Below are 26306 nucleotides of genomic sequence, written 5' to 3'. Positions count from 1 at the left end.
ACCGCAAACGTTTAATGATACGGCGACAAGTCAACCGAATCCTCCACCAGAAAACAGTCTGGTGTGTCATACACGATATTAGTGACAGCACTTGTGTCATACGATTGGAATCTCTTACCGATGCACCTAATTTGTACCACAGGTAAATGAGTGGGATATGCCTTCTTGTCCGATATAGATGTTCGTATGAATGTGAATGTGTTCACTCCAAAGGAAATGGTGAAAACATTGTAGTCTATCACATAAGCTGCAACAAACGAATGCAACAGTTTCACAATCACACAGTTTCTCTGTGCTCTGTCAAAACACATGTTTTTAACGTTTTCCAAGTTGAGTTTCGTTTTGGAAGTTGTAACGTATTACCATCTTTATGATGTTGCTCATTGAGCCATATACGTTACATCGCATTTCTAGCTGCTTCTCTCACACAATTAATGATAAAAATTCAAAAATTCAGGGTCGCCACCAGCCCAAGCCCTTCCTAACCATTTAGAAAAAAACGGAACTAGAAAATTACTACTTTAATTACTTTAATAATTTGATTACAAGTACGCAAATTTCTTTATGCAGCCAGATAAAGAGCAGTCCATGTCGTGCATGAAGCAACTTGATTAATTCAGGATTGGAAATCGGGATATGGAGGTAAGATCGACACCAAAGAATTTATCTTTCACGTAGATTATTTATTGTAACTAAATATTTGGTTGCACATCCTAACTACACATAACTGGTGCCTGACTCGAAATATTTAAGTAAGAATTACGTGAGAAAGAAACAGAGTACAATTCAACTACAACAAGAAGAAACACAGAAGACGGGGGTGGGAGACAATTATACTATCATATCCTTTGCATTAATATCATAAAAATATCTAAGTGAGATTTGCATTACGGTTCTACGCATGCACTATTCTGGACAGAGGTTTGACCAATACACAAGGCTGTGCGATAATTATTTAATATACTAACTGTGTCTGCTGCTTGCAAACAGCCGAACTAGAACACGTGGTGCATTCTGACTCAAACTGTTGTGCTGCTTTGTAGAAAGCGCACGAAAGATCAGACATTCTTGCAGAAATTGTAGCTCATTAAACAAGCAAACAGTTAAAATAAAGCCTATTGCGGTGCTGTGGTGAACCAGAAGGGTCATTGATTACCAAACACGTGGCACAAAATCGACACACAATGACAAAAGCAATTTCCACAAAATATAAGATTAAAATTCATTAAAAAAAAATAACTCGCTTCACACGCTTCAGATAAGCTAAAGTTCTTAAGTATTTCACCAGTTAAACATAACGAAGTCCTAACTCAACCTGATTCCTATCACCTGAAACCTCCCTTAAGAGCTACGATCCGTACTCACCAAGCGTTGAGCGAAGAGTCCCATTTCTCTCACGAGATTACCTAGCTTCCCGTGCAGCGGAAGCTACCAGAGGTGAAGCCCTCCGTCATCAACCTCACACACAAAAACAGCCTTCGACACAGCCTTCGACTAAGATGGGTAAACCTCTCTGTTCAGGTATTGGAAACCTAAGTTGGTCATCTCCTTTGAACGAGAAACAACATCGTCTGCTCCCAGCAGACGATGACCAATTCAGCGATTCCCACAAAACACAACCGAAACCCGCATTAAAACAAACGTATAATAATCAATAGGCCTTATTTGAGTGCTCAGTCTTTCTGGAAGAGTTCATGAATTGAGCTAAAATCAAGTAGTAAAATGAATAGGTTGTACCGAATTCGACAAGCATCTGATGAAACGACTTCACAGAGACGTTGCAAAGTCTTGAATCCTGAATTGCTTTCTTGTAACATACTCCACACCCGTTTATTTGTTGTTTTCATTTCTATGAGATGTCTATGTGGTATCACGCCTGCTCTCACTATTCATCACATTTACCTGGGATGTAACGAATTCTTACCACATGACTCATATTCTATAACCAATGTATAGTGTGACAACTGCCAAGACTACAGAAAGAGAACAAACAATTCAATGACAGACAAACAGTTCTTTATGTGGTGAAAAGATAAATAAATGGTACGAAGGCAGCTTTCAACATGGCTCGTCTGCTTGGCAGCCCAACACCATGGCCACACACCCACGACCCCGTTGATATTTTAGGATGCTCTTTATTGCGCTTGGTGTTCATAGACGTTCACTCGTATTTTGCTTTTTTTTTTTACAGTTCAGCACAACTTCTCCCTGTTTTCATGCTTGATCTGTGTTCAGCTTTTTACGGGCAATCCACTGAACCATATTACTGCTGAGGGGAGTGTGATGGGCACTTTCCCTTGTCAGCAGTGTGTACCTGTAGCTGGTGCACCCATGGTGCTAGCCACTGTCAGCTCCAACTGACCTGGTAGCCTCTTACAATACTTTGAGAAACTGAATTAATTTGTCTCCTACATGGTAACGCCGGTTCTGAATCAAGTTGTATTTTCCGAAGTCACGTAAAACTTATTCATGTTGTGTAAACGTGGATTTTAGCATGTATACAAGCAGGTATCAAAGTGGTGTTTTACGACAAGTGACAACGACGAGTCTTTTTTGTGTGGCTACCACTTTTTAAATAAGTTACGACTTTTTTCGTTGCTTCCAATGATGCGTAAACATCAGGAATATAGTCTTGCAACCATTTATTCACAAGGGTGTGGAGGAGAACAGTGTTAACAACTACTTCTACATCTACGTGATTACTCTGCTATTCACAATAAAGTGCCTGGCAGAGGGTTCAATGAACCACCTTCAAACTGTCTCTCTATCGTTCCACTCTCGAACGGCACGCGGGGGAAAAAAATGGTTCAAATGGCTCTGAGCACTATGGGACTTAACATCTGAGGTCATCAGTCCCCTAGAACTTAGAACTACTTAAACCTAACTAACCTAAGGACATCACACACATCCATGCCCGAGGCAGGATTCGAACCTGCGACCGTAGCGGTCGCGCGGTTCCAGACTGAAGCGCCTAGAACCGCTCGGCCACTCCGGCCGGCAGGCATGTGGGACAAACGAGCACTTAAATTTTTCTCTGCGAGACCTGATTTCTCTTATTTTATCGTGATGATCATTCCTCCCTATGTAGGTGGGTGCCAACAGAACGTTTTCGCAATAGGAGGAGAAAACTGGTGATTCAAGTTTCATGAGAAGATCCCGTCGCAACGAAAAACGCCTTTGTTTTAATGATTGCCACTCCAATTCACGTATCATGTCCGTGACACTATTTCCCATATTTCGCTATAATACAAAACGAGCTGCCCTTCTTTGTACTTTTTCGATGTCATCCGTCAGTCCCACCTGATGCGGATTCCACACCACACAGCAATACTCCAGAACAGGGCGGACAAGCGTGGTGTAAGCAGTCTCTTTAGTAGACCTGTTGCACCTTCTAAGTGTTCTGCCAATGAATCGCAGTCTTTGGTTTGATCTACCCACAATATTATCTATGCGATCGCTCCAATTTAGGTTATTTGTAATTGTAATCCCTAAGTATTTAGTTGAATTTACAGCCTTCAGATTTGTGTGACTTATCGCGTAATAAAAATTTAGCTGATTTCTTTTAGTACTCATGTGAATAACGTCACATTTTTTCTTATTCAGGGTCAATTGCCACTTTTCGCACCATACAAGTGTCTTATCTAAATCATTTTGCAAGTCGTTTTGATCATCTGATGACTTTACGAGACGGTAAATGACAGCATCATCTGCAAAAATCTAAGACGGCTACTTAGATTGTGTCCTATGTCGTTAATATAGATCAGGAACAATAGAGGGCCTATAACACTTCCTTGGGGAACGCCAGATATTGCTTCTGGTTTACTCGATGACTTTCCGTCTGTGACCTTCTGACAAGAAATCACGAATCCAGTCTCACAACTGAGGCGATACTCCGTAGGCACACAGTTTGGTTAGAAGACACTTGTGAGGAACGCTGTCGAAAGCCTTCTGGAAATCTAAAAATATGGAATCAATTTGACATCCCCTGCTGATAGCACTTATTACTTCATGAGTATAAAGAGCTAGTTGTGTTTCACAAGAACGATATTTTCTGAAACCGTGCTGACTATGTGTCATAAATCGTTTTCTTCGAGGTACTTCATAATGTTCGAATACAGTATATGTTCCAAACCCCTACTGCAAATCGACGTTAGTGATATAGGCCTGTAATTCAGCAGATTACTCCTACTTCCCTTTTTGGGTATTGGCAATTTTCCAGTCTTTAGGTACGGATCTTTCTGTGAGCGATTGGTTGTATATAATTGCTAAATATGGAGCTATTTTATCAGCATACTCTGAGAGGAAACTGACTGGTATACAATCTGGACAGGATGCCTAGCCTTTATTCAGTGATTTAAGCTGCTTCGTTACTCCAAGGATATCTACTTCTCTGTTTCTCATCTTGGCAGTTGTTCTTGATTGCAAGTCAGAATTATTTACTTCGTCTTCTTTGATGAAGGAGTTTCGGAAAACCGTGTTTAATAACTCTGCTTTAGTGGCACTGTCATCAATCACTCACCGTTGTTATCGCGCAGTGAAGGTATTGGTTGCGTCTTGCCTCTGGTGTGCTTTATGTATGACCGGAACCTCTTTGGGTTTTCTGCCAGATTTCGAGACAGAATTTCGTTCTGGAAATTATTAAAAGCATCTGACATTGAAGTATTCGCCATATTTCGAACTTCTGTAAAACTTTGCCAATCTTAGGGATTTTGCGTTCTTTTAAATTTGGCATGCTTTAAGGGAGTGGATGTTACACGGAAGGTGACAACAGTTTTCAAGTGCCCTTTTCACATTTGCCTCCTGATCAGCAACGAGCATAACCCTTGACAGATTGCTTGTAAATATCCCTGACAACCTCATGTTAGTTTCTATTTCCTCCTGTATACACTACTGGCCATTAAAATTGCTACACCACGAAGATAACCTGCTACAGACTCGAAATTTAACCGACAGGAAGAAGATGCTGTGATATGCAAATGATTAGCTTTTCGGAGCATTCACACTAGGTTGGCGCCGGTGGCGACACCTACAATGTGCTAACATGAGGAAAGTTTCCAACCGTTTTCTCATACACAAACAGCAGTTGACCGGCGTTGCCTGGTGAAACGTTGTTGTGATGCCTCGTGAAAGAAGGAGAAATGCGTACCATCACGTTTCCGACTTTGATATAGGTCGTATTGTAGCCTATCGCGATTGCGGTTTATCGTATCGCGACATTGCTGCTCGCGTTGGTCGAGATCCAATGACTATTAGCAGAATATGGAATCGGTGGGTTCAGGAGGGTAATACGGAACGCCGTGCTGGATCCCAACGGCATCGTATCACTAGCAGTCGAGATGACAGGCATCTTATCCGCATCGCTGTAACGGATCGGCGGCCACGTCTCGAACCCTGGGTGAACAGATGGGGACGTTTGCAAGACAACTACCATCTGCACGAACAGTTCGATGACGATTGCAGTAGCATGGACTATCAGCTCGGAGAACACGGCTGCGGTTACCCCTGACGCTGCATCACAGACAGGAGCACCTGATATGGTGTTCTCAACGTCGAACCTGGGTGCACGAATGGCAAAACGTCATTTTTTTTGGATGAATCCAGGTTCTGTTTACAGCATCATGATGGTCGCAACCGTGTTTGGTGACATCGCGGTGAACGCACATTGGAAGCGTGTATTCGTCATCGCCATACTGGCGTATCACTCGGCGTGATGGTATGGGGTGCCATTGGTTACACGTCTCGGTCACCTCTTGTTCGCATTGACGGCACTTTGAACAGTTGACGTTACATTTCAGATGTGTTAGACCCGTGGCTCTACCCTTCATTCGATCCCTGCGAAACCCTACATTTCAGCAGGATAATGCACGACCGCATGTTGCAGGTCCTGTACGGGCCTTTCTGGATACAGAAAATGTTCGACTCCTGCCCTGGCCAGCACATTCTCCAGATCTCTCAGCAATTGAAAACGTCTGGTCAATGGTGGCCGAGCAACTGGCTCGTCACAATACGCCAGTCACTACTCTTGATGAACTGTGGTATCGTGTTGAAGCTGCATGGGCAGCTGTACCTGTACACGCCATCCAAGCTCTGTTTGACTCAATGCCCAGGCGTATCAAGGCCGTTATTACGGCAAGAGGTGGTTGTTCTGGGTACTGATTTCTCAGGATCTATGCACCCAAATTGCGTGAAAATGTAATCACATGTCTGTTCTAGTATAATATATTTGTCCAATGAATACCCGTTTATCATCTGCATTTCTTCTTGGTGTAGCAATTTTAATGGCCAGTAGTGTATTTGTACCACTTTTCTGCATATCAGACAGGATCTCTGCAACAAACAGAATCCGATTTTTCCATTGTAAACTCGGGAGACTGAAAGCGCATTAAAATAAAGCGTTTCGTGTACACGTCTGTTGACACGTCAGTTTTAAATGACCACTCACCATTTTCCACATTCTGCAACACTTGGACGACTACAGTAACACGGCATTCGTCTGTAATTTTCTTTACATTTCGAGAAATTATTAGTGAGTGAGAAAGCGCGCCTCTCGCACTTGCATTGGGGTACTGTGCTCCCATTCCTTGCACTGCTCGCCTCACTACAGAAGACGATAACGCCAGGCACTCTCTTCGGCGCGACGAGCGGCCGTACTCTGCTCATATTGTTCAGGTACCCGTGCCGCCAGACATCATCCCACGCCGCATAAAGGGCGCCAGCCCCATCATACAGTTTCTATGTAAATTAAATCGAAGATCGCATTTCAGATTTCATTACTCTGATGACCTTTATTGACCGTCACCCCTCGGGAACTTAACTAGAAAAAGTTAAACCAATGGAAAAAAAAAACGGAAGGGGACAAGCCATGGGAGCTTGGCATCTTTCATAACCCCACACTCACTAAAGATTTTGTTTTATAGTGACTGTCTCACTTAGCGTTAGCATAGTGGGTCAGTCACATAAAAGAATCTGAGAAGTTTCCTAATCAAACCAAAGAAAGGCAGCAGGGACATGGAGGTACGTGGAAGAGTTATCGATGCAGCCAATTTCTCTTTCCGACTAACTATAAAACTTCCCCAACACTGAATTATGCTCACGGATAGCACACACACTCAATGAGCAAGTCATCCACACAAATGACAGTTGGACAGTTGGCAGAAGTCAATGGTGGACAGTGCTGTTAATTATGGAATCACCTCGTCTCTGCAGCTTCACAGACACTTTTTTTTCTTTTTTGAGTCATCTTGGTTCTGGCTGGTTTGATGCGGCAAGCCACGCACTTCTCTCTCAAACACGAATTTCTCTCTTAAGCAGTTAAAAATTCATTTTTTGTGCACCCGACACAAACACATTCGTCAGCCTCCAAGAAAGCAAATGTCCTTATTACAATAGTTTAACCTTCGGAGTTGTTGTATTGACTCACCAACGCACAACATCCCTTACCAGATGAGAATTGCACATTGTATGCAGGTGACTGATTGTCCTTTCAGCTGACATTCAACACCTAATACAGAAAATTTGAAACAAATTTATCAGCATTGATACACCTGACAGCACAATGAAACATTATCAGTTTTTGTGTAGCTTCTATATACTGTGATATTTTGTAGGTGGTGATAAGCAATCGTAATTGTGTATCACATCGTATGACATAATTCTAAAGATCAAAACAACATTACAACAGAATACCCAACTGATTTAAATGTGTTCCACAGTGGTATCAAATATACGTAAGAAATTAATACTCTCAGAATGAAACGCAAAAAAGATTTCATTTTACAGTAATAAGAAGTCATTGACAGCGAGTGTTGTACGAAATCGTCTGAAGGATGCTACACGCCGAAGTAACCCCTCTTAATCGCTTTACCAAAAACTTAAAAGTTAAAAACTTAAAAACTTAAAAGTTAAAAAATAGAATTATCTTGACGAATTATTTAAGAAAATATCTCAAACTAAACAATTAAAAAAATAGTTTTCAGATGCTTGAGAGTCACGGAAAGATATCATGTGTCCATTGTCCTCTAGTGTACAGAAACTAAACATCGAAAAATAGATAAGACACTGATAAGCTTGGGAATGTAAAGGCTGTCAAATATTACAACACAGTTCATTAAATGTAAATGTCGTGTGACTCGGGCCGCCAGTCGGGTAGAACGTTCGCCGGGTGTAAGTCTTTCGATTTGACGCCACTTCGGCGACTTGAGAGTCGCTGGGGATGAAATGATGATGATTAGGACAACACAAAACCCAGTCCCTGAGCGGAATAATCTCCGACCCAGGCGAGAATCGAATCCGGGCCCGTAGGATTGACATTCCGTCGCGGTGACCACTCAGCTACCGGGGGCGGACAACACAGTTCATTAAGGTCTCGAGATTGGGGAATGATCAACTTATCTTGATAGGGGAGCTATGTTTTACAGGACTATAGTCTGCCATTGGCAGTATCAAAATAAAGAACAGGACACACGCTAACACTTCACCCTTTCACTCACTTCACACAGCTCGCCTTTCTCCATGACAGTGGTTCATGGATGCGAGTTGGCGTTGGTGTGGTCGTGCTCTCACGAGGAGGCGCTACCAGTGGCAAGGGCCATCAGACAGATGTCTCTCAGAAATCTTAAGATGCAGCCGGGATAGGTACCAGAGGGCAGCACCAGACATTCTTCCACGTCAACGGATCAGGTGACTAATGTCGTGGCAAGGCAGCACATCATATGTAGACTGCTCTATGGGAGATTGGATCAGACATCACAGGAAGTCTCCGTAGGCGTCTCAGTTGTGATTGAAACATGGCAAGTGCCTCATTCCTTCTGTGGACCTCACCTCATATGGGCTAATGACAGGATTATCAGAAAGCTGTTTGACGAGAGGAAATATGGTTAGTTTAGGGATGAGAAAAGAACAGAATGGCCTGAATGTGGTGGTACCACTGATTTGTTAGTCAGTGACAAGGACTTGAATGCTCGTTCTCAGGTGGAATAATTTGTCATCGATCGCTCATGTTTCAGTCTCTCTATAAGAGGACAAACTGAATTTGGATGCGGGTGTCCACACTCCTTAGTATGCCCGTCTTACTTCACCTGGACAGTACTAATGGATTCCCTGTCGGTCATGGTCCTCAGTACTTTCACAATGTTGTTGTTGTTGTTGTGGTCTCCAGTCCTGAGACTGGTTTGATGCAGCTCTCCATGCTACTCTATCCTGTGCAAGCTTCTTCATCTCCCAGTACTTACTGCAACCTACATCCTTCTGAATCTGCTTAGTGTATTCATCTCTTGGTCTCCCTCTACGATTTTTACCCTCCACACTGCCCTTCAGTACTAAATTGGTGATCCCTTGATGTCCTACCAACCGATCCCTTCTTCTAGTCAAGTTGTGCCACAAACTCCTCTTCTCCCCAATTCTATTCAATACCTCCTCATTAGTTATGTGATCTACCCATCTAATGTTCAGCATTCTTCTGTAGCACCACATTTCGAAAGCTTCTATTCTCATCTTGTCTGAACTATTTATCGTCCATGTTTCACTTCCATACATGGCTACACTCCATACAAATACATTCAGAAACGACTCCCTGACACTTAAATCTATACTCGATGTTAACAAATTTCTCTTCTTCAGAAACGCTTTCCTTGCCATTGCCGGTCTACATTTTACATCCTCTCTACTTCGACCATCATCAGTTATTTTGCTCCCCAAACAGCAAAACTCATTTACTACTTTAAGTGTCTCATTTCCTAATCTAATTCCCTCAGCATTACCCGACTTAATTCGACTACATTCCACTATCCTCGTTTTGCTTTTGTCGATGTTCATCTTATACCCTCCTTTCAAGACACTGTCCATTCTGTTCAACTGCTCTCCCAAGTCCTTTGCTGTCTCTGACAGAATTGCAATGTCATCGGCGAAACTCAAAGTTTTTGTTTCTTCTCCATGGATTTTAATACCTACTCTGAACTTTTCTTTTGTTTCCTTTACTTCTTGCTCAATATACAGATTGAATAGCATCGGGGAGAGGCTACAACCCTGTCTCACTCCCTTCCCAACCACTGCTTCCCTTTCACGTCCCTCGACTCTTACAACTTTCATCTGGTTTCTTTACAAACTGTAAATAGCCTTCGCTCCCTGTATTTTTCCCCTGCCACCTTTAGAATTTGAAAGAGAGTATTTCAGTCAAACTTTCACAATACAATGTTACAAATACGTTACATAGAAACAATATAAAAGACAGTCTTTACCCTGACAATATTAATCACTAGTGTTCAGCTGAATTTGTAATGATGCCATTATCATGTCTGAAAATAGCCTAACACGATTATTTTCGGTTACGGGGGTTCTTTTAGCGACTACCGCTTCTACCCTAGCTAAGCCAGCCTCCCTCTTTGCTGTTAACTAAGTCTGCTTAGCCTCGCTACTAATCCTCGTTACTACTGTTAGGTGGTCATCGATTTTCTCAAGTTGATTCCCCATCTTTCTTTTCTGCCTCCTGACACCTATTTTCCGTCTCCTCATGTTTCCTCTCTAATTCTCCTATTTTCTGAGTCTTTCTGCTTGTTTTATTTTTTCAAAATCCGGAATAGTAAATACGACTCCTGCTAGCGCTCAGAACCACCGATTGGTGAAATGACACGCGAGTCCTGGGCGCTGCTACATCGTATTGGCAAGATTGGCCTTTTGATGCTTCCGTCTTCTTCTTCTCCGATGTTATCAAATTCACTGTTACGCTCGTGACCAGTTACTGAATCATACCTCACATCAGTATGTCTCTCACCCTGTTACTTGGGAACGTGAACCATTCATCCGCTTACCTGCTTTTGTTTATAACTTCTGCTCTGTCCATCACGCTACACCTTCCAGACTAAGTGCCGTTACGTCTCAACCTAGTTTTACTTCTCGTTAACATTCACGCAAAGACAACCAACCAAAATACGCAGTGCACGACATTTGGTAAAAATTTTTAAATTTATACTACGCTTCGCAGTCTCCTGATACAACTTCTCACATCAGTTTGCATTATCAGTTATCATCCCCCTCCAAAACTGACCCACAACTCTGTTAGCAACGCCAGATATCAACTCACAGAAAATATGGAAAGTGTTGCAGACACTCTTAAGAACAACAATAAAAAAATCACAGGTAGATAAAAAGAACAACACAATGATTAGTATATTCGCGGCAGCGTCTTATACTCCGGCGGAGCTAAAACGAATGAAGGGAGAGAAAAAAACTGAACTTTATTAAATGCTTACTGCCACTCAGAGCCAACGTGGAAAGATCCTAGGTATGTGTCACCATATTACACGACGTGCCGGGGTTGAGAGGTGGACATATCACCCAAATTCAATAAAGAAATCCCTGTTACTTAGGCTAATAAACTCAACCTCCACTCCTCCATTAACTACCACAGTTGGTATCACACAACAGATACTTTATGGAGGAACTTATTAATGGGCCTGAGTGTGATCAATTTAAGAGTTGTTCCTTTGACAGAATTCTATTTATGATAATTTAGTAGAGGAACACTCGTATCTGGTACAGGGCGTTGAAAATAGAGGTTAAATTCAGCTATTAAGTAATACAAAGATTTTGGTATCACAAAATGATTTATTCCAAGGAATTCCTGAAGTATTACAAGACGCAAGTACTGAATGGAATATAAATAAGAACAATGCAGTTTGTGTAATGAGATGTTGGCTGAATTCACGTACAGAAGTGGGATCAACTATCATGTTATGGAGCCCTACAAACATTGTGAGTGAGAGTGTGCTTGGACACATTGCCCCTGGCTATCACGAACAATACTGATCGGGAATGAGAGTCCTTGGTACAGCCACACATGCAAGCGGTGGCTGTGTCCAGCGACAAGGCGATACCGTAAGCTGGGAGGGGTCAAATTAATTAGACAAGTCCCTATCGCGCTGGGGCTGCAAATATATTACCACCCGCAAGATGGGCTGCGCGACCACAGGTCTTGGCACAGGGGTGATGTTGCAGCTGCTCTCAGTGGCGTTCCGCGCCCATGGATAAAGATCTGGCTGAAATAGCACAAGCACAGAACAACGAACAATGAAATGAAATGATCGTACGGCATTGTTGGCCGGGAGACCGCATGCGGGGTGTTCGGCCGGCGAAATTGCACGGCGACTCGCGAGTCAATGATGATGATGAAAGACACACACCACCCAGTCATCTCGAGGCAGAGAAAATCCCTTACCCCGCCGGGAATCGAACCCGGGACCCCATGCACGGGAAGCGAGAACGCTACCACAAGACCGTGAGCTGCGGACACAAGAACAATACCGACTTTTGTCACAAGTAGTCGGGGCAGAGCCTGTCTGTTAGCACTTGTAACAACAAGCAATACCGACTGTTGTCACAAGTGCTAACAGACAGGCTCCGCCCCAACTACTGTGACAGTAATACTTCTGGCCCTGATGATCATCTTCACTCAGGCTGACCAGAAGTGAAAAACTCTAACGTTCACTCTGGCTGTCCAGAAAAATCTCCAATCCCAGGAGGACACAGAAACAGCTGCCAATCATACTCTTAGGTTCTGCCACTCCAATCCCCTCCAAACTTTCCTCCTAAGGCGGGTCGTCCCACCAAATTCGGAGTGCGTTCTTTTCCGTCAGAACACGTCATATCAGTCCACCAATCAGATGGCGTTTTTCGGTGTATGCGCAGGACATTGGACGGCAGTGCTCTACCTGGGAGCCGTACTGTCAACCATCTGTGGACATAGACATTAAAATCCTCCGAATCGATGCAGAAAATGCAGCCATCCTGTGGCATCTGGTAGGCGAGTGGTGGCCCCACAGCACTAAAACGATATGTGAGGCGCTGGCCACGACATGCCTACGTCTCGGACACCCTGCTCGCCCTGCTACAATAGGTGAAAACGTCCCCTGTGGTGTGATCAGTGGGCCGTACTCTACACAAACAGCTGACAGTCATACTCGCCCAGTTTCTATCTTAAGATAATTTAAGCTCGCATTCCAGATTTCACTACTCCGGTGACTATCATTGGCTGTCACCACTAGGAAACTGAACGAGAAAAAGTTGAATCAATAGAAGTCGTATATGGAGTAAATTTTATGATGATGATTTTTCATAGATACTACACTGCTCAACAGAAGTTTGGAACACTATAGTAAAATGTAGTCTGTGGTACTAAAGGTATCATTGATCTGGACACTTCGTGCATTATCCATACAGAACCCATGTACTGGATGGTGTTTACTACTGGCATGCTTTATGGACATTTCCCTGTCATGTAAACATACCGCTGCCGCAGCGGCACACCGCGAGCAGTCCAGTATCAACAACAGCTTCATTCAGTTTGTGTTCAGCTCTGGAGTAACATGCTACTAGACGCATACAACACTTTGACAGTCAGTATAATGACTTTACTTTCAGCACGTCATGCACAACGAGATGTTGCCGATCGGTTACATGTTATTGACAGTAGTGTGTCTAAGGTGCGGAGAAAGTACAGAGAGACGACAAATGTGAATGATAAACCTCGCAGTGATTGTCCTCATATGACAACACCAATGCAGGATCGTTTCCTCCAACTGGCGGCGCGCAGGGACCCAACATCAACTGCCGGAAATATTGGACATGACTTCTGCCAAGCATTGGAGATTCGCATCCCAGACCTAAAAATTGCTCCGTAATATTCGATCAAGTTTTTAATTGTAGATTAGTGAAATCCGCGATGTTGCTTTCCCCCAGAAATTTTCCTTTTGACCTGCATTCCTTCACTATGTTGCAAAGACTAGTGGTGAGATGTTTTACTATGTCGTTAACACACTCATCCTTCTCAGTTGTAGCATCCCCATAAATCCTTTGCATCTGCATGTGTATATGTATTTTCGAATCTATGTCTGCGATGATGACAGTAGACCTAAACCTGAGTTCTTCTGACCACCTCCACAGTCTGCTGCATACATCGCCATTACTGGAGAAGAACAAGAGAAATTCTTTTCACGTGTGAATTTGTGCCCCTGATTTCAAAAAATAGCTCTGCACTGTTTTCCCAATTCCTTTTCGGTAACAGGACAGCCGTGACAGTACTTTGGCACTATTTCAAAACCTACGACAAGGCCAGTTGGAATATCAACAACACATCCTACTCCAACATTATTATTTATATGAATAAAAACGTACTTACAGCCTTCCTGCGAAAGTATGATGGTAGAAATGTTTTATTGTAAACCAATGCCTGTTTTTATGGAGATTGTTGAATGGGTCGAGATTAGCCCGATTTGAGGTAACTGACTGCTTGCATAAGCAAACTAAATCTGAAGGTTTCAGGAAACAAAATTCTTTATTTTGGCAACAGCGTCTGCCGAACTTACTGGGCTGGGGGTTCTCTCTGAATTGCATACGAACTCAAATGTTTAACTCACAGGTGTCACGACAACACAAAAGAATATAAAACATATTATGAAACACAGTGTCCCTGTTGGTTGGCGCAGAAGCTGTTTGACAGCTGTGACTGTTTTGTTAACACACACACACACACACACACACACACACACACACACACACACAATACTGTACCAATGAACACAATAACATCGCCAGCTGACACGGACTTTGTAGCAGATGCTACATCAGCCCCTAACGGCCAGAATGAGTAGTGCGCTCTTGTCTGTCGACCTTGGCCTGTTCCTGCCTTTGCGGCAGGAATTGTATAGCCAGTACTGAAGGCTGCTATAGTCTCAGTGCTGTGAGCAGCGTCTCTCCTTTGAATGTGCATGCAGGTTTGATACGGTTAATGGGCTTGCCATATACTGCAATATCTAAAGTCTGGGCACTGCGTTGTAGGACATGGTACAGGCCAATGTACGGCAGTTGCGGCAGTAGCTTAACACTTTCCATTTGAAGCATCACATGCATGCAGCTTTACTAGTTGTAAGGCACATAAGTGGTTGGTGTACCATGTCTGAAGGCAGTGAGAGATCATATGCATGTGATAGGGTCTCTTACTTGCTGACGAAATTCCAATTGATTTTGTGTTGGTAACTGTAGTGAACTAGGGTCGAAAAATTCCCCAGGAAGACGCAATGGTACATCACAGATTAATTCTGCAGTTGAGAAGCCCAAATCTTGCTTATATGTCGTTATTAGGCCCAGCAGAACATTCAGAAGGGGAAAGTTTAGGATGTACCATTGCACATAAGTGCTGCCTTGATGGAATGGTGCCACCTCTCGACCATGCCGTTACTAGGGTTTGGTAGATATTAGTTTTATTATATACATACCCATAAAATCTAGCTAGCTGGCTGAACAGCACCAATTAAAACTGCGTATATCGATCAGTAGTTACATGTAGTGGGCAGCCAAACGTAGCTAGCCAAGTTAATGTGAAGGCAGAGGCTAAGATTTTTATAGTGAAGTTGTCCAGTGGTGTTCCTTCTGGCCAGTGCATAAATCGATCGATCATTGTAAGGAGATATCACTGGCCATTCATCAGAGAAACTGTTCACTTATCATCATGATGCATATGAGCAAAATGAGAGGTTTTGTCTGGAAAAGTATCCACTGTCGCTTGCACATGATGGGATACTTTGCAATGCTGACATTGAAGGCAAGTCTGCATCCACTCTTTTGTCTGGACAGATGATACCCAGCAAGGGCACATGTGGTTGATGTGCTTTCTGCCATGGTAACCATCAGTCTGTTGAAAAGGTGTGTGATGATAGCTGGTACCCACTGTTGGTGACCCCTGGAAAAATGTAGTGCACAGACTGTTTCATGAAGATTCTACCTGTGGCAGCACAAATGGCGAGTGAGGGGTGGGCATGTGGTTGGATTGATGAGAGACAATTATGAGTGATGCAGCCTACCACGGAGTTTTTCAGCTGGGCTGGACCCAGCCTTGGAGAAGATCAGTAGGAGACCATAAATGTAGTGGGTACCCATTTGAGTCCATGGTGTTGATGCAACTTCATCAGATGACTTTACAAAACGTGGATGAACCTCTCCACCAGTACAATGTAAGATACATGGAATACTGTGCTGTGTATCAAAACTCTTCCAGTCTCTGCACGAAAACTGAGAAATTCTGCTAATGTGAACTGAGGGCTATTATCCATTGTGGTGGTTATTTGGGATAGAGATGAAACAATATAACAAATGGATGGTTTTTATTGATGATGCTGAATGCATCCAAGAAACATATGGAAAATTACTGCAGGGGTCTTGACGATCAACCAGGAGGAACACAAAAAGGGCCCTGTAAGACCTAGATGAATTCGAGACCATGGGGATGTCGCATTAGGCCAAGAAAAGTATCAATGGGCTGGTGCTGCCTGCTTACTTTGACAGGTCATGCATGCTGCAGTCATGTGTTCTGTATCCTTGTTGATGCTCCTCCAGAAGAAATGCTGACAAGAGGACCAATTGATGAGGACCACACCCCAATGACCTTCATGAAGTAAAGTCAGGGTGCTGCATTGTAGCACTTGTTGAATAACCACTCTGTTGTGGCCATTGTCTTCCTGGAGCAAGAGGATACCATGGAGAGCGGACTGCTCATGCTGGTGATACTAGTAGGCCTTCATGTCCTGATGTTCCAGAGTCTTGCAATCCAGTGGCCATCCATTCACAAATTGCATAACTTTGTGGAGTTAGGGTACACCAGAGACTGGCAGGCAAAGACTGTGGCATCAATGGGCAAGCTGGCCAATACTGCGTCTGCTTCAGCGCCAGTATGGAAAAAGACTTCAGGGACTTCATCCAACTCAGGGCATTGTCCCAGTGGTTGACATGAGAGGATATCCGCAGAGGTGTGCTGCAATGTGGACCGATATTGGATGTCATAGTAGTACCCCAAGAGTAAGAGTGCCCATCTCTGCAGGTGGTGGACTGTCCTGGTAGGAATATTAGTATGAGTACTGAACAGATGTAACATAGTTACCAGTGAGTAAGATAAATCGTTGTCTGTTTATTAATCGTAAAATTTCTTTGATGCCAAAATTACATCTCGGGCATAATTTTCTACTTGACCATAATTTCACTACACCTCTGTTAACGTCTTGATAACCAATGCAATTGAGCGTTTGACTCCATCAAATTTGGGAGAGAGCATTGCCCTCAGGCTGAAGTTGGAAGCATATGCTTCCACTATCAATGGCTTGGTAGGATCATATACAACAATACATGTTGCGCGGAATACACCCTGTTTCATACCCTGAAAGGCCCTGTCGCAGGTAGGGGCTCATTGCCAATAAACAATCTTGTGGTGGAGCTGATGTAGCAGTTCAACAACAGCTGCCAGGGGTGGAATGAATATTCTTTAATAATTCACTAGAGTCAACATACATTTGATTCGTTTGGCATCTATGAACGCTAGTAGCTTCTGAATGGCCTTAATATGATGCAGACTTGGATTTTCCCTGATGTGCTGAAAACATATCCCAGATATTCCACTTGCGATATGAAGACACAACATTTTTCCTTATTGCATTTCAAATTAGCCCATTAGAACATGTTGAACAAGGATTGCAAAGTAGTTGCTAGATCACAGGGATTTCTACTATTGACAGTGATATTGTCTAAATAGTTTGCCATACACAGAACATCTCATGTGCAGTATTCTAAATAGCCTTCGAATATGGCTAGTGCACAGATGATGCCAAAGGGCAGAAGTTTATATCGAAAAAGACCAGCTGGTGTGTCGATAACCAAGATGTTTCTGGAGATTTCATCCAGTGGAAGCTGCAAGTACACGCCCTTAGGTTATTTGTTCCAAAACCTTTGCCTCTGGCAAAGTGCGTCACTATGTCCTCCACTTCAGGAATAGGGTATGTGTCAATGATGGGCAGGTCATTGATGGTTATCACAAGATCTCCACAAATTCTTAACAATCCATTTGGTTTCTCAGCCGTCACTATTGTGGTGGCCCACTGACTGTAATGGGGGTTAGGATCCCCTGTCCCTATAAGAACTGCAGCTCGAGATGAAGCTTGTCATGTAGAGGTAAAGGAAAGTTTTGCGTCTTAAAAATCCTGAGTGTTGCCAAATACTATAAAGAGATGTGAGCTTCGAAATTGGAGATACCAGTTGATGGATGCAAGAACATGAGACGTATTTTGAGCAAATTTCCTGCAGGCAGGAACTTAGAATGCATGATTCTACATCTACATCTACATTCATACTCTGTAAATCACACTTAAGCACGTGACAGAGGGTTCACATAACAATACAATACAATACAATAATTCTCTATTATTAAGTTCTCAAACAGCGTGGATAAAAGGAACACCTCCATCTTTGGTGTGAGCTCGATTTCCCATATTTTTTAATGTTGTTTGTTTCTCCCTTTGTAGATCGGCGTCAACAGGATATTTTCACTTTTGGAGGAGAAGGTTGGTGATTGAAATGTCGTGAGAATATCCGTCACAACGAGAAACGCTTTTATTTTAATGACGTCCACCTCAAATCCTGTATAATGTCAGTTACACACTCTCCACTAATTCTCGATTACACAAAATGTTCTGCCCTTCTTTGAACTTTCTCGATATACTACAATAATCTTATTTGGTAAGGGCCCCACGCTACACAATATTCCTCCATAACAGCACAGACAAACGAATTGTCTCTTTACCAGATGTGGTCCATCTTCTAAGTGTTCTGCCAGTAAAACGCACTTTTTTTGCCTTCCCACAACATATTGTATGTGTTCTGTCTAATTTGTCTGTAATTGTAAATCCTAGGCATTTGGTTTAATTTACAGCTTTTAAATTTGACTGATTTATAGTGTAATCGAAGTTTAACGGATTCCTTTTAGCACTCACGTGGATGGCCTCACACTTTTTATTATTTACGATCAATTGGAATTTTTTCACCATGTAGATATCTTTTCTAAAGAGTTTTGTAATTGTTTTGACTTTCTGATGCTTTTTTAGACAATAAACGACAGTATCATTAGCAAACAACCTAAGATGGCTACTCAGATAGTCTTCTAATAAGGGAACAGCAGATGGCCTGTAACACAACCTAGGGGAATGTATGAAATAACTTCCATTTTACTGGATGACTTTCTGTCAGTTACTACAAACTGTGGTCTCTCTGACAAGGAATAATGAATCCAGTCACACAACAGAGACGATATTGCCTAAGTATACAATTTGATTACAAGCCGCTTATGAGGTATGGTGTGAAAAGCCTTCTGGATGCTATTTGGTGAATCGTGAGATTTCAAATCTAGGGCATTGCACAAATCCAACCCAAAATGTTCATTATCGCTTTTATGTGGACCACAATGGTGTGGAATGTCATGAAGGCTGCTTGGTACTGCAACTGAGCACTGATATGGACTTTAACTTCGATACTCACATTACACTAGCTCTTCAAATGCTTTGCAAAGGACTGCAGAAGAGAGGACCCTGGGTAGCAATATTTTTCCTAATTGACAGTGGTTGTTGTAGGCCCAGAGTAGTATATTCTTGCCGATTCTCAACCAAAGCATTTTGGAGAAAAAAATCCAGCTTGCAAACCAAAAAAAATCTCATTTGCTTATATCAAAAACCAAATTATCATTATCTCATTATAAAAATTTACAAATCAAATCAGTTTGATTCTTTGTAAATAAGACCCATAAAACCTCATTTGCCCATATTGGGAAAAACAAATTTTCATTTTCTACTTTTAAAAATTTACAAACCTAACAAGTTTTATTCTTTGTAAATAAGAACCATCAAAACTCATTTCCTGACATTGAAAAAAATTATTTCTCATTTTCTCGTTTAAAAAATTTACAAATATAATAAATTTATCTCTTTATACACAAGAACCATCAAACCTTAAGTTCATATCATCTATTGAAATTTAAATTAAAAATTCCAGAGGTAGAGGAAACATTTTGATAAAATAACAATGAAATTTCATTCTACATAAATACAACCAAAACAAAGTGGTCAACAAAGTATCTAAGAAATCTGTAGTAAAATAAAGTATGGTCTGAGTTACAGAGATTTAGAAAATTATTCGTTCAAATGAAATTAGTGAAGATCTACGAGAATTCATTGATTACTTTAACAGAAAACGAATGAAAAAGACTTGAAGAGGAAAGAACTAAAATATAAAACCATAAAAGAACTTCGATCAATTGCTAAAACAGAAAATTTGAATAATCACTTCAAACTTAATAAAGAAAAATTAATCAATCTTATTATAAATCCTGTTGACAATATAAATAACAATGATAATGACAATGAAATGAATAAAAAATGTTTAAAAGAACTTCATCAAATCTGTAAAACATAATGATAATGAAAAATGGATACAAGAATTATTTTCAAAATTGTTTAGTAGGTAAACATCAAGAAACCAAAAAAATTAACCAGAACAATTTACAGTCTTCAATTTTCTAGATGATGAAGATTGTTTCAAATCACCTAAACGAATTGATAAAAAAATTTCTGCTTTTAAATAAAAAATAATAATTTCCTTTATAATAGTCATGTATTATTAAGAACAACTGATTTAGAAGATTATTATCAAAAATCAATAAATCAGATATTAACTGAATTGGAAGAAATGCCAAGGAAAAATTTTGTTGGTCTTTATATATATAGTTCAGAATTAAATATTGATAAACACAACACAATTTCTGGTGCTTCTTATATCGATTTAACAAGAGTAATTTAAGATAAAAAGGCTGTAGTAAAGATAAAAAACAAAGACAAAAAATGTTTTCTTTATTCAGCCAAATCAGCTATATATCCAGCAAATGATCATGTAGAAAGAGATAATAATTATAAAAGTATTGGATTAGATGAAATTTTTGTAAAAGAGAAAATTAATTTTGCAGTTCAGTGAACACATTTTAAAAATCTGAAAAGATATCAAATATTTCAATTAATTTTTATGCATACGAAAGCAATGAAGGAGAAGAATAAATATTACATGTACTCTTTATCATACAAAAAATAAACTAGAAAAACAGGTTAACCTTTTTTTAATTTGAGAAGAAAATAAATAACATTATTGTTGGATAAAAATCTATCTAGATTAATTAGTTCACAAGCAAATAGGAATGGACACAACGTTTACCTTTGTGATCGATGTTGAAGAATTTTTGCTCACAATAACAATTAGACATTCATAAAAGTGACTGTAAAGAACATAGAGAAGTAGAATTATCTGTGCCACAAAATTATCTAAAAATTGAATTTAAAAATTATAACAATTTACTAACGATACCTTGTGTAATTTATGCAGATTTCGAACGTTTATTAAAAGACATTAAATCCTGCCAAACCAAACCCTGAAAAAATTGTATTAACAAATATAAAAAGCATTTACCACTTTCATTCAGTTATTATGTTAAATATTCTAATGGTGATTATATGCCTTCAGTCACTTATACTGGAAATGATGCATTAAAATTGGTTAAAATGTTAAAAGAAGGATCTAAAAAATTTCGAAATTATGTGGACAAAATATTCTGATAAAAATAACCAAAAAATATGTAATGAATTGTAAAAATTAAAAACTTGTCATATATGTGAGAAAATATTTACATGTGCTGAAAAAAGTTAAGGTCATTGCAATTAACAGGAAAATATAGAGCAGATGCTCAAGAAGGCTGCAACTAACCAAAACCCTAAATGTATCACAGTTTCTATTCATAATTAAACAAATGACAGTGTTCATTTATTTAAGAAACAATTCGCACAAGATAATTAAACTATTGATGCGATTCCAAATAAAGAATATAAATGTATTTCTTTTACTAAACATGTTGAAGATGGATTAATATTACAATTTTTAGATCCATTTAAATTTGTGGGTTTATGTATAGATAAATTGTTCTCTAATCTTAGAAACAATCATTTTAGAGAATCAGCAAAATATTTTGTTACCAATTAATTTTAATAATGAAAAAAGGAGTTCATCCTTATGAATTTATGGATTTTGAAGAACAATTGCAGGAAACTAAATTGCAAAAAAGAATGTTTATACTCGAAAATTGCAAAAAAAATTATTTCTGATGAAGAATATAAAAGAGAAAAATCAGTTTGGAAATAATTCAGTATTAAAAACTTAGATGAATTTACAAAATTATAAGACACTGATGTTTTACTTGTAGCAGATTTTTCGAAAATTTGAGACCTACATGTATTTAATCTTATTAACTTGATCGATCTGGGTGTTTTACTGGACTGATGTTATCTTGGGATTCTATGTTATAAATAGAAAATGATATGATTTAATTTTTTGAGAAAGTAATTCAAGGTGGAATTTCTCAAATTATTCAAAATATTGCTAATAAATATGGGAAAAATTTTGAACCAAAAACGCAATGGAATTATATATCATATTTAGATGCAAATAATTTATATGGTTCAGCAATATCTCAGTTTTTACCATTTAAATATTTCAGTTGATTCAAACCAGTAAGTTTTAATTCTGAACAAATAATGAAAGTGTCATATGATTATAAATATAGTTTTATTTTAGAAGTTGATTTAGGATATCTAAAGAAATTTCATGATATACATAAAGATTTACCATCAGCTCCAGGCAGAAGGAATAATTTATTAGCAATTTTAAATAATAATGGAACATATGTGTACATTATAGAAACCAAAACATGGTTTAAATTGTGGACTAAAAATAAAGAAAATTTGTAGAATTTTATCCTGTGAATAATCAGATTGGCTGAAGAAATATATTGATTTTTATAGAGAATTAAGAAAAAAGGCAACTAACAGGTTTGAAAAAGAAATGAAATCAATGGTTGATTACATTGATACAAGTGAATAACCAAAAGATAATATTTATGGACTTCTGCAAGTGAATGAGAAAGTTTTGGGAAAAAACAAACATGAAAATTGTGGATAAATTATGTTAGAACATGTTAGTTTAAAATCGAAAATGTATGCATATAAAGTTAGTGATAAGGAAGAGAAAAAGCCAAATGAGTTAAGAAATCTGTTCAGAAATATGAAATTACGTGCGATTATTATAAAAAGTCCTTAACTGACAAAATAATGCAAGATAGAAAATTGAATTTGATTAGATCATTTAAATATGAATTGTATACAGTCGAATGTTTTTAAATTGCATTAAGTTATGATGATGATAAACGTCTCATATTACAAAACGGAATTTATACAGTACCATATGATCATTATAAATAAAAATAAAATATAACATTATAAAAATGATTTCTTTCAAGAATTAATCAGTTGCATAGGTTAATTAAAAAATAAAAAATTAATTAGTTTCTTATATTCTCTCGTGGTATGGTAATTCTTGATGCCCTGGTATAAAAAAATTACTAACAAATTTTCCAGAAAAACAATCAACTTTTTCATATTCTCTATATTTTTTATTATTATAACACTAATTTCTCACGTTTTGAATGTCCACAGTTGTGAATATATTTAGAGGAATTTTTAACATCTTTTTTTCGCTTTCCATCTTTAAGAAAAAATTGATTGGAAAGATTAAATAAAAAATAGTAATTTTTTAAATATAAATGTAGTGACTTGTGGGTATAAAAATAATAAGCTTATTAAAATTAAAAAAATTTGAATTGATTAAAAAAGTAATTCGAATTCTAGACACTCTTTAATTGATAATGTTAGAAGTAAATATGTACAAAATATAAAGAATTGAAGTGTGACCAACAGCTACAATTACATTCATATACAAATTATATAAAAGCACCTGGTTTATATGCTTTAGTTAAGATATCCAAAATACCTTTTGGAGAATATTTTCTGGATTTAGTTTATGAAGAAATTTTACCATCCATCCAAAAACATGGTGAGTATGAAGTAATGATAAATGTATAACGACTTTGTAAGGGACAAAGATACATTTTAAAAGAACTGCATCAAATTAGGAATAATTATATACAAAAATCAGATGAACAATTTGAAAAAGCTATGTAAATCTTACAAAAAAATTACCTTAATTAAGTGATCATAAGTGAAGACCAACTTTCGTTCTTTTGGAAACATTTGATATTGTTTGTGAATACACGTGCTATGTTCTTAGAACTAGGACAAAGAAATTTATGAAAACAATTATCTAAATGCGAAGATAGACATCCAAATTGTGAAACAAATTTAAAACCTAATTATGTACCAAATGCAGTAAGTTTATACCAACAAGTGAACGAAAATTGATTGTCACCTAAATTATTTCACTACTTTGGTTGGTAATTCACATGAAAAATTGTGTGAAGATGTAAATAAACTAGAAACGTCTCTTATAATATGAAACTAAAGTTCCAAGTACTTTTTCCTAATCAGATTTAAAATAACATTCATAAATTTTTTTACTTGCATCTAACAAACGATTTTTGTTAATACCATCAACTCAAATTTAAAATCGTCAACCGATTTTGACATCACATCGTTTCTGTTAACCATTAATTGAATATCACAATATATTAATCTTCTTTTAATGAAACAATAAACATAACCCAATAAAATTCAATATCAAAAAATTTATAGTTTTGTTAACTATCTCCATTGTATATAAAATATTTAACTAACATTTAAAAAAGTCATTACTTTTGTTTAATCAACTATAGTGCGAATTATCAAAGACAATTCATTTAACATATACTTGAATAGCTTTATTTTTAAAACTTTTTCAATGATGTAAACATCTGGAAATTTCATTCTCAATAGTTCTTGTACATAAAAATTTCCTTTCATTTGTTTGCCATTTAAATCTCTCACTTTAAGTGTGATAGGATTAGAATGAATAACATCTTAAATTTCAAACATTACTGTTGACCAATATGATGTATATCCTTTTTCAAAAATTCAATTGAATTGCCTTATTATAACTTAATCACCAATTTTATATTTAGATTCAGTATCTAGCAAATTTGTTACTTAATAAGTTTTCAATATCTTTTTTGGCTTGTTTATTTACATGTTTATTAGTGCAGTTTAGTGTTATAATATTTATCACTCAATTTAGAAACAAAGTCAGTACATTTATAATTTCCCTGAAGGGTAAATTTCTACCACATCTTTTCTATCAATATCCTATTTAATCATTCAACAACAGTTGCTTTTAATCCACTAAAAGTTGAGTAATGGTTAATTTTAAATTTTTTCGTTACTTCTATGGATTCTTTATTATGAAATCCTTTACCATTATCTGTTTCAATTTTCTTGATTTCTGAAATAGATTATTTATTGAAACAATCAACTACATTGTTACCTCTTTTATCTTTAACTGGAATTCCCAACACAAGTTTGAATAATGTCTATAACAGTCAATATACGTTTACATCCATTATTTATTTTCGATATTCCCTTCAGTTTTCCAGAATCCATTTCAACTAAACAACATTGGCATAAATCATGAACTCCCAAAGCAATTAGATTTTCTCTTTTTTAAATTCTTTCTGATTTGTTTCTATAATTCGTTGACAAATTTTTCACAAATATTTAGACCATCACACACAAATTTTTTTAATGAATTTGCTCTTTTTACTTTTACATACCGCAAAAATTCCCACAGTTCTCTGTTTTCCATTTTCAGTATTTAATCTATGAGGATTAAGTGTTTCAGTACACTTTTTGCACTTCAAACAGTAAATATGATTATCTTTCTCCATTTATATGGAACACAAAATAATTACATTATTTCACCAAATACAATTATTTTTATAACAATTGGAACAGAATATATTAGTGTAAAACTTATAAAATTTAATTTTCGCATGATATTGATCGATTGCTTACTAGTTGTTCTTTTGCAAATTTTGTCAAATATTCTCATCAAAATACAAAATAATTGAATGTTAAATCTCTGTTAATGATTTAAACACCAACAACAACTATTTATGAATCAAATTATATGTATTGAAATTGTAGAATAATTGGTTTACCTCCAGTCATAAAAATAAAATCAATTCTTTGTTTATAATATTATTTGCAATTAAGTTTCCTACCTCATTCAATTGTGGAGTTACATTAATTTCTGATATAACATCTTCAATATCTTTTTTGTATAGTATCTACTTATTTCTTGTTTATTAATATATTTCAAATCTGATAGAATATTTGTAATGAGATTTGATAATTAATTCTGTGAATAATGTTTGTTCACTACGCCATTGGCATCTATTATATCATTTACATTTGCAGTTCTTCTACCTTTAATACCAATGTAACCACTAGTTACTTTGAAAATGTTATTCAATCGTTTTTGAAATTAATTAATTCTACGAACTATTTTAAGTCTACTGATGATTGACTATTTTTGATTTTTCGTTCTCATGTTTGAAAATCTTTTTTTTTAGTCTACTGATGACT

Source organism: Schistocerca piceifrons, chromosome 5 (genome assembly GCF_021461385.2).
Source record: "Schistocerca piceifrons isolate TAMUIC-IGC-003096 chromosome 5, iqSchPice1.1, whole genome shotgun sequence".
In the NCBI taxonomy this organism is placed as follows: domain Eukaryota; kingdom Metazoa; phylum Arthropoda; class Insecta; order Orthoptera; family Acrididae; genus Schistocerca; species Schistocerca piceifrons.
The sequence above is the reverse complement of the archived record's forward strand: the minus strand, read 5'-3'. Positions refer to the sequence as shown.